The following is an 8,601-nucleotide window of genomic DNA, read 5'->3' as shown; positions in this document are numbered from 1 at the left end:
ACACTGAAGTAGGATCTCAAAGCTCTCGCTATCTCTCCCTCACTCGCTCGCGCTCTCTCTCTCTCTCTCTCTCTCCCTCTCGCTCTCTCTTTCTCTCTCTCTCTCTCTCTCGCTCTCAAGCAATTGTAGAGACCAACGTCGCCCCCTTGTGTTTGCTCATTTTCTCCCATCCATTTTCGACCACTTACTCAGTCCAGGGTCACGGGCGAGCTGGAGCCCCGAAAGTCCGCCATCCAAGTATTTTTTTTCGCCAGTTATTTTCAACTCGTAGTTTTCCTTTGAGCCACACGAACACTTCAGCAAAGTCCTGGTTAAGATGGAAGGAAATAAAATAAATGCTGCGGACACAGATACTGACAGAATTGACCCGAAATAACAGTGTGTCACTAATGGCTTTTCTACAGTGAGGAGATAAAAGCAGGGCAAACATTTCATGGGTGCATGCACATGATGATATATAAGGAGAGACTTTGAAACATACCTGTACCCTTTTTAGGCTCAGAAAACATTTGTACTCATATAGACAGCAATTTGTGACTTTAGATAGATAGATAGATAGATAGATAGATAGATCACTAAATCCCGAGCAGACATAGACGAGATAGGACAATAAACGGTGGTCGACGTCATGGTAAAGTAATGGCAAGTGCACCATTGAAAGTCATATAACTGTAATTTACAGTACTGTAATGCACTCGTAGATGCATGAATAACAAACTAAGAGGCGTGATTGTGTACATCAGTGATTCAGAAAGTATGGTACTAGTACCGTTATTTGGATGCGGGCTCCCTTTAGTGGTAGGTGAAAGAACCAGTTTCTAAATACAGTTCAGTTGTATTTGACTTTTTAGTACAATCAATTTGCATTTTGTCTTGATAACTGTGTTTTTAAACTTTTATGTAGTTAAAATTTTTATTAAAATTGAACGATTCACATTCACACCTACGGGCAATTTAGAGTCCTCAATCAACCTACCACGCATGTTTTTGGGATGTGGGAGGAAACCGGAGTGCCCGGAGAAAACCCATCAAGTCACGGGGAGAACATGCAAACTCCACACAGGCGGGGCCGGGATTTGAACTCCAGTCCCCAGAACTGTGAGGCAGATGTGCTAACCAGTCATGCACCGTGCTGGCATAGTGTATTATATTTTACATAAAAATTAAATAATCAAAACATTTAGTTGGGGCTGTAGTCGTACCCCAAAAATATCAGTTTGATATTTACCTTGGCTTTAAGGTCAAGTTTTAGCTCACAATCAGTCGAGCAAGCCTTATATTTGGCTCCTTTAAAAAAAAAAAAAAAAAAGAAAAAAAAAAACTTTAATGCAATGTTTTGCTGAACAGATTTATTTATGTTAAAAATTAAAAAAATTAAACAAATATTGTCAAATAACACACTATTGGATTCAATAAAAACATGTTTATGTCAAACAATATTTACAATCTTAAATCTTTTCTATTTTCTAATTTATTTTGTTGTTGCCTTGGCTCAATCTGAAAATGCCTGTTTAAATGGCAGCTGGGTGTTAAGGTTGAGTGTGATTTTTTATTCCGTGCAGCAAAGATATTCACGGTAACTCAAATCAGTTAACAGGTTCTCTGTACAGCGAATCATGGATTGACCTATTTTCAGGTTTTTTGTGAAACCTATCCTTTGTTGTTAGTTGAAAAAATTACCTAATCACTGTTTTTGTGCTGCCGGCATGGTGATAGACTGGTTGCCACATCTGCCTCACATTTCTGGGGAACGGGATTCAAATCCCAGCCCCGCCTCTGTGGAGTTTGCATGTTCTCCCCGTGACTGGGTGGGTTTTCTCCGGGCAGTCCGCTTTCCTCCCACATCCCAAAAACATGCGTAGTCGGTTGATTGAAGACTTTAAATTGCCCGTAGGTGAGAATGTGAGCGCGAATGGTTGTTTGTTTCTATGTGCCCTGCGATTGACTGGCGACCAGTTCAGGATGTACCGCGCCTCCCGCCTGAAGATAGCTGGGATAGACTCCAGCGGCCCGTGACCCTAGTGAGGATAAGCGGTAAAGAAAATCGATGGATGGATGTTTTTGTGCTCTTGAAAAGAAGCAGTGTCTAATAATAAATATTGCTTTCGCGGCATCCTGTGACATCTTGATGCGAGGGAACTGTGTTGAAGTGTGTTGATTAGCTTAATTTAGACAAAAGTAGCGCTTTGCCACCATCTTGTGGCATCTATAGGCAATTCTAAACCTTTTGGGGAGCGTCAATTACGCGCTTATTTTTCGCCTTTTGTGGCATGGCTCAGCTTATCGCAGTAAATAGCAGGGAAACACTACAACCATAAACATATCTCTAGCCATGACATCTGCTAGCTAGAGGCTGTGGTATAATGTAGCTCTGGTGTGGCTAGATCGCGAGGCAGTTACACTTCCTAACCATTACCCAATATATTTTGGAATTCAATATGCCTTGTACTGTATCAAATGTTCTGTACTGAAAAATCTGAATTCATGTATTTCTACACCACTACTCCAACATTTCATACTCCTATACACATATGTCACACAAATTTATAATTTGGTCATGAGTGGTCACTACTCAGTTTTTGTGGTGACAAATGGCTTATAAAAGAAATGATATCATAACCAGACATTTTGGAAGGGACAAACAAACAAACTGTGGCCAGTCTGTTGGCTAACCCTCACAAGGGCATTAAAATTTCATATTATGAACAAAAAGGCAATTATGACATCATTAAGGGGGTTAGTACCTCATGCTTATGACAGAGCCCTCTAATAAGCTCGTACCTTGCTGCAGTTGAAAACGATACTTTGGAGAGTGCAATAGAACTGAGTTGTGGGTCTATGTAATGGGAGAAAGTGGAACAATAGTCCCTTTGTGAACTGGAGTCCATAATGTTTGCATTCAAACTGAATGTCAGCGAAGTTAATCGGATGAAATTCCCTTTTTGATCTGTAACAAACAAAACACATCTTGTAAACTTTTATGATGAAAACATTGATTTTCTAAAGTTCCACGGTCATAACTGCTTGAGGGTTTGTAAAATGAACAGGATGAGTCAATAAACAACTAATGTTGATGAACACTTATCCCTCACAGACTGGGATAACCAAGGCAAACATATTCAGTTTCATAGTATAGATGTAAAAAAAAAATGTATAAATTGTTGGATGAAAATTAGATACAGCCGTATAATAAAAACAAACAAACAAACATGCATAATCGTTTTCTTTTTAACTATTTGATACCCGACTAGAGATTACCAGTGAGAGTGCTGTGCACCCAGATCAGGATAGAAGCATGTACAAAATGGATGGTTGTAGCCTCAGCTCAAAGTGACTGTGTGTGTGATCAGTGTCTATCTCACACAATTGCGGGGTGACTCTTGGGCCTTGGGGCTATTACTCAGGCTGATGGATGGAGGGACAGCAAAAGGAGTGGTGGTGAGAAACTGCAAAATGTGGTAGAAAGGAAGTCCGGATAGATGGGGCTCAAAGGAAGGCGTGGACTGTAGATTAGGGCAGACTGAGAGAATGGTTGGTGTGAATGGAAGAACAGGGGCCTCAGGAGGCTGAGGTGTTAAAGTGCGTGGAGGAGAGTTGAAGGAAAAGGTGGTGAAGATATGGCAATCTGGGAGATGGGCTTGACAACAGTGAATGGTGCTGACATGAAATGGAAAAAAGGTTTGAAGGACACAAACTGAAGCTGACATTATTTGAAGTGGTTGGTTTTCACAAAGGATCATCTTAAGTTCTGTACATGTGGTACCGATCATTTCTTACTACATCACTTGGATATAGAAATTGCAATTACAAATGATGAGAGCTAATGGTAAGATGAAATTCTCAAGAAAATGGAGAACTGAGGTCTTTAGTGCTGCCTACAGCATAGAGAATTCCCCAGATATCATGCAAATCTGCACCTTTTGAGCATGGAAGTGAGCAGCTGCTTTGAGGCAATGTTGTGGCAGGGTTCCAATGATTGATTCAGCATTGCCCAGCCACTCTGCCCGTTACAATCATGGGTGAGTACATTACAATCATGGGTGAGTACATTGAAATAGCACAGCAATACTAAGTATTTGTGTGTGTGTGCATACACGTCCCAAACCTAATTATATATTTGATATAACAAAGGATATATTTCTACCAGTCTGTGGTAGCTAGTGCCTTTGACTCTGCTGTTGCCTGCAAGATAAGAGAAGAACACCGTAATAAAAGAGACTTCTTTCGTTTTTTCACAATTTAAAACAGTTCCCATGTGTCATAATAACATGTGAATGGCATGCGTTTATCAAATAAATTTTAGACATATTTTCATAGCATATTTCTTGCCATGGTGAAATCGATTCATTTTAGGGGCTGATCTGTATCCTGCAGTGTGGCATTCCTCATCCAGTTCCAAATTCTGCTGGGCCAATAGCAAGCAGTCGTTAGATTGACAACCAGTGGGCACCTTCGGGGTCACTCAGCTGAGAGTGTTCATGGCAACCAGCTGCATGCTTCTAATAGTGGAAGCTGAGCCCAGAGTTTGTAAAATAAGCGAGTGCCCAAGGTAATAAAACATTTTGAGGCACATGCACACAATGCCAAACACAAACACCCTTCTGCCTCCCACCTCGCCAACAACTTCAAGGAGCAATGAAGGAAGTAGTGTTTATTAGAAGCTAACATTGAAATTTTGCTAATTTAACCATATCCCTCCCACACACACACAAAGTTAATTCAAGCGCCTGTAGAGATTCCATTGCATCTTCAATGGTGTTGGCACTGTCTCATTACCAAGCCACAGAGTTACACTTGTCAATTAATGTAGCAGTGTGGCGCATGACATCGCCAAACACATACTGCTTACCCCCATGTCAACAATTTGCCAAAGATTATGCTAAGCTAATGCTGGTAACACTGTTAGCTAATGCTAATCTGTGTTTACACTGCAGCTCTGCTTGCCTTTCGGCATTGACATGAGAGTGCTTCATGGCCGGATCAAAGTGTTTTTTTGCTTTGTTTGTTTTTGTTTTTGTACTTTGGAACTTCGTCCAGGCTATCTGATCATGTCATTTGGTGGAGAAGCTTGGTTTGGGAGAGGTTATAATGTTAATTAGCCCCACTGTTATGTTAGTCGCTCACTAACACATTTTCAAAATCAGGCAGATAACAAAAGATTTTCCGTAATTTCTCGTGTGCAATGCGCTCCCATGTATAATACGCACCCCCACAGTTGTCCTCAAAATTCTGGAAAACCCTTCTACCTATGTATAATGCATTTTTACAATGCATGATTTTGCTTCTACCCATATGATCAAAACATGAAATATTATCTGTATTTTTTGTTAGTTTTTCTAAAGAATAATTCTGAAGTTAAGCACTTTATTGGAACATGTAATACGTTTTTTTATTTACTCGCTCTAAATGTTGAAATTCACAGCCCTACTTTCATTTAGTAAATTATAAAACACACAGTTGTGCTCATATATTTCATTACCCAGGCGGAATTTGTAAGATGGGTACAATTCTTTAAAGAAAACATGAACGACCAGGCGAACCACATGTAATTTTATTTTAGTAGGATTCAAATTAAATGGTCAAGCATTTCAGAAAAGCATTATCATTAAACAAAACATAACCATACAAAATTAATGATATTTGTTGTTCAGTCATCAGTCATATTAAAAAAATATATATATATTTCACAAATTCTGCCAGGGTATGTAAACTTATGAGAACAACTGTACATATATGGAGTCATACCTAACCTTGTCATATTGGAATGAAAGTGTAGACTACACCTTTTATATCCACTAGGTGGCGGTGGCATATTAGAATGAAAGTGTACAGCTTTCTCATAACCTCAAGGTGGCGATGACATTTTGGAAAGAACGTGTACAGCTTTTTCATAACCTCTAGATGGCGGCATACATTTATAAAATGTGAATTTTTCCCCCCAATTTGTCCCTATACCTATGTATAATGCGCACTATTGACTTATGACAATTTTTTGGGGAAAATTGCACATTATACACAATAAATTACCATACTTGGTTTCTCTCGCTCTCTCTCTCTCTCTCTCTCTCTCTATCGATCTATCGATCTATCGATCTATCAATCAATCTATCTATCTCCATGCATTCCCTCTCTAAAACAACCTATGTGGCCTGATTTGTACAGTATGCAGTCTATTTGTTATCAGTCATACTTAACCTAACATGCTGCCATGTAATACAGGGACCTTAGGCCTGCTAAGTGTTTAGCATATTCACTAGGGAGCTGCTACTGCTGCTTTGACATCCTGCATAAATGCTGCTGACTTCCCAAAAGCTGGCCCCTCTTAGGAGCATTTGGTGTACTCATTATTCGTCACTCAAGGATCGTTATTTACCATTGATGGCGGTCCTTTCTTGTTATATGAATGTGAAATGTTTTGGTGAGTGAGGTCTGTTTAATCTTTTTACGTGTTTCTTTTCAATAGCCTCCATTGCCAAATATGTGATAGAGGGGAACCTTGACTCACCATACCCTGCCATTATTGTTTTGGTTGTGACACTATGTACTTGTGCATACCCATACGACAGACAAAACATGCATGTGTATCACAATCAGAATCATCTTTCTTTGCCAAATATGTCAAAAACACACCAGGAATTTGTCTCCAGTAGTTGGAGCTGCTCTAGTACAACAGACAGCCATTTTGACAAAAAGTACTTTTGAGACATAAAAACACACTACGGCAAGTCACTGAGCAATGAAAGGTGACCAGTAATGTGGTAATGCTGATACCATTTTTTTCATTTATTTATTTTTGTTGACAATTGCGCAAATGATGGAGAGTCCTCTAGCAATTTAGAGCAGTTTGAAATGACTAAAAGACCAATAATCTGGTACAGTGACAATTGTGAAATGGTGAAGTCTTCAAGAAATTTAAGCAGTTTAAAGTGAGTAGTAGTGCAATAATCTGGAACAGTAACAATTTTTCCAAAGGTGCATATAGTTCTCAAGCACATGAGTGGTCAGTACTGGTCAACAACAGACATGCAAATAGTGCAGAGTGACGAGACTTCAACAGTGAGTGTACGAGAAATGTAGAAGTGTCCCGACAGAGATGTGACAGCAATCTCAAGACAAAATTGGCAGCATGTTACAATGGAATTGTAAGTTAACTGTTTAGGAAGTTAATGGAAAGAGAAGAAGCTGTTGGAATGTCTGCTGGTTTTATTTTGCTTTGATCGATAGCGCCTACCTGAAGGAAGGAGCTGGAAGAGGTGGTAACCAGGATGTGGAGGGTTCAAGAGGATTTTGCAGGCTCTTGTCTTAGTCCTGGCAGTGTGAATGTCCTCAAGGGTGGGCAAGGGGGAACTGATGATATTTTTGGCAGTCCTGATTGCCCGTTGCAGTCGGAGTTTGTCCTTTTGTGTGGCAGCACCAAACCATACTGTGTGTAGAACTGCCTCAACAGCTCCTGTGGCAGGCCGTGCTTCCTCAGACGCCGCAGAAAGTACATCCTCTGCTGGGCCTTTTTGAGGATCGAGTTGATGTTGGTCTCCCACTTCAGGTCCTGAGAGACTGTAATTCTCAGGAACTTGAATGTCTCGACGGTGGACACAGGGCAATTGGACAGTGTGAGGGGCAGCTGTGGCGAAGGATGCTTCCTGAAGTCCACGATCATCTCTACAGTCTTGAGCGTGTTCAGCTCCAGGTTGTGTCAGCCGCACCACAGCTCCAGCCACTCCACCTCCAGTCAATACACAGATTCGTCACCATCTTTGATGAGGGGATGACTGTGGTGTCGTCTGCAAACTTCAGGAGTTTGGCAGTCGGGTGCGTTGAGGTGCAGTTGTTCATGTAGAGAGAAGAGCAGTGGAGGGAGGACACATCCTTGGGGCGCCCCAGTACTGGTTGGGCATGTGGAGGAGGTGGTGTCCCCCAACCTCACAGGCTGTGTCCTGCCCGTCAGCAGATGGCAGGTGAGACGCTGAGCTGGAGAAGCTTAAAGGAGAGGAGTTTGGGAATTATGGTGTTGAATGCAGAGCTGAAGTCCACAAACAGGATCCTCCCATAGGTCCCTGCGCCGTCGAGATGTTCTAGGATGAAGTGCAGTCCCCTGTTGACTGCGTCATTCACAGACCTGTTTGCTCGGTAGTCAAACTGCAGGAGGTTTGATTTTTGAGCAATTAAGCAAAAGAATTTTTGAGCAATTAAGTAAAATTTGATATTTCCCACGGCACACCTGAAAAGCGCTCACGGCACACTAACGTGCCCTGGCACACTCGTTGGGAATCACTGTTCTTGATGACAGAGGCTTAATTAAACTCAGAACACACACAAAATACAACCAAGAGTGGAATTTTATAGAATATTTAATGACATCTACAAGGGATCTAGAGGGAAACACACAAAGTGGTCTAACTAAAGAAAGAAAATAACACTAATACTGATAAAAAGAAGCAAAATAGTCTTACAAAAAGGGAAATAGAACACCGTGTGTTGGACTAAAGTGGAAAACACGAGCGTTTAACGTGTCCATTCTAGTGATGGGCACCGCAGTTCTTTTGAGTGTACTGAATCATGTGAATCGGTTCATTAAAAAGATTAGTTCAAAAGATTTGTTCA

This window comes from Phyllopteryx taeniolatus, chromosome 4 (assembly GCF_024500385.1).
Source record: "Phyllopteryx taeniolatus isolate TA_2022b chromosome 4, UOR_Ptae_1.2, whole genome shotgun sequence".
Lineage (NCBI taxonomy): Eukaryota > Metazoa > Chordata > Actinopteri > Syngnathiformes > Syngnathidae > Phyllopteryx > Phyllopteryx taeniolatus.
Note: the sequence above shows the minus strand (reverse complement) of the source record.